At 37.7% G+C, this 2,366-nt stretch overlaps 1 pseudogene; it reads right to left on the reverse strand.

The window, feature by feature from the left end:
• Positions 1 to 875: 875 nt before the first annotated feature.
• LOC123944856 lies at positions 876 to 1,357 on the reverse strand (annotated as a pseudogene).
• Between the last annotated feature and the right edge of the window lie 1,009 nt (positions 1,358 to 2,366).

The following is a 2,366-nucleotide window of genomic DNA, read 5'->3' on the forward strand; positions in this document are numbered from 1 at the left end:
TTTGCAGCTCCCCCTGCTTGTGCTGTTTGCATTCTTTCTCTCTTTCTGTCAAATAAAGAAATAAAATCTTGAAAAAAAAAACCCTAAAAAATAAAAATAAAACTTTATTTTTTCATAGAATATATTTTCACATTAGAGAGTCCTACCATGGGAAAATAACACTTTATTATTTACAGTTTTATATTTATAGACAGATTATTTTAGGACAAGTGAAATAAATACATTTGAGGGTTAAGTCTCAGTTTAGATTCTGTAATATTTTGATATATCTATAAAGGGACCTCTTCCCTACATGGAACTTTTCTATACTCAGAAGCTCTCCAGGCTCTTCTTCCCAGGATTTAGAAATTAATAATGTGAAGTATCAGTATTTCCTAATTTTAAAGTTTCCCAAGGACACGTAACCATCAGTAACTGGTATCGACTAAACAGAGAGGGAAGTTTTCAAAAATTAAACACTAATTTTCTGCGCAGCCTTTACTTATGAATTAACAGGCTTTCCCTTTCTCCATCATTCCCAGAACAAACACAGAAGTTTGGTCAGGTATTGATAGTAATAAAGCTGAATTCCCTTAAAAAACTGATAAGCTAATAGGCAAAAGCTCATACATAAAGTTTAGTTATGCTGTGAGTCTTGTGAGAAGCTGGGAGACAATCCCATAAATTCATCTCAGAAAGGAACTCAGTCTCTAAATTTCTTGGATACAATTTCTCTCAAACCCTTTCCTCAAAGACTAAATTCTAAAAATAACCAGGTGATGAGGAGAAGAGGCTTGGATTTACCTGTTATTTCCTCCTCAGTGTGATTTGAATAGCATGACAGAGCAGAGGTAAAGAAGTGAACAGTCAATTCTCAAGGCATTGAATAAAAAAGGTCAGACTTTCCACAGCATGATGACAGCTTTGCAGATGCCCACATCATGATAGTTGAGACAACGAAGTCCAGCAAAGATTAAAGTTGAGAGTGCCAAAACACCGACTTTGGCAGGTTTCTATAAAGCATTGCCTCGAACATAGTCAGGAACCATTTGTCCAAGGCCGGAACTGACTATGGAGAGTGAGGTCTGCATCTAGGAAGTGGTTGTCCATTGCAGAGCCAAGATTCAAATAAGCAGCTGGATTGGGTCCAGGAGCAAAAATTTGACAACCCTTTAACCAGTCCAGTGGAGAGATGCAGTCTTAGAACCAGAATGGTAGTTGAGTGACTGGGGAATGTGCTCTGTTCTACACCATTCTGGGGTAGGGTGGTCATGGAGAAATGCTGAGACATGAGCAGGTCTGACACTGGGATTTGGAGAAACAGAGTTCAGACCTCTTGCACACTTCACAGGACACTTGGCCTCCAGAGACTTGCCATCTCTCTCCTGAAGGCTCAAGGTCCTAGGATTGACATTCTTTTTCTCTCTAGAGTGAGTTGGGGAGGAGCAGAGTGAGAGGGAGAGAATCCCAAGCAGCACGGCCCAATGTTGGACTGGATCTCACATCCCTGAGATGGTGACCTGGGGAGAAATCAAGATCCAACACGCAACAAACTGAGCCACCCAGGTGCCCCTCTAAGACTGACTTTTAATGGATGCAGGACTGCCTGGCCCTTTTCCTGGACAGAATCTGATTGAGAGCATAGGTTCAGAGTCAATCTCTTTCTCATGTATTTATTTCCTGTGTAACCTTTGGTAAGTTACATACATGTATAATCCTCAGTTTGCTCATCCAAAAAATATGGATAAAAATAACATCTATTGCATAGGGTTGTTGAAAATATTAAAATATAGAGTACAAGTAATATGTTTAATATAATACTTAGACAAAAATTTTTCCCTTTTATTACATCATATACTTTCTTCTTAGAACATTGTTATAGGGAACCAGGACTCTACTCTCTTTTCCCCCCATAAATTATTGCATTTCTAAGAAAGTGGGTAAGAAATTATCTGTGGACGATAAAAGTTGACATTCCTCTACAGCTATGACTTTTTTTTTGTTTTTATTTGTTAGCATCCCCTGAACTTCTGGGCTAATTCTTTACATAAGCTGTTTTCAGATTCTATTCTGTTTTACAGAATTTAACAGGGAATGGCAAAGAGGCCAACTCAGAGATCATTTATTCAGCTGCAAATAAGTTCCCAGTACAATTTTATTAAAAAATAAGATAATGGATAAAATATCTAAAAAATATTTACAGTTTTATTTCTTAGTGCTATTCTGTGCTACTATGGACAAACAAGATTTGCCCTGCATTATGCTCTTAGTTCAGTTAAAAATTTAGGTATACAATTCAAGTATAATTGCATGTGCTATCATGTGTGGGCAAGAAAAGGCACTTGAGTGTTCCCTCTTCCCCATTTCGGTAGCATAATAAACTAAGG

This window comes from Meles meles, chromosome 6 (genome assembly GCF_922984935.1).
Source record: "Meles meles chromosome 6, mMelMel3.1 paternal haplotype, whole genome shotgun sequence".
Taxonomy (NCBI): Eukaryota; Metazoa; Chordata; class Mammalia; order Carnivora; family Mustelidae; genus Meles; species Meles meles.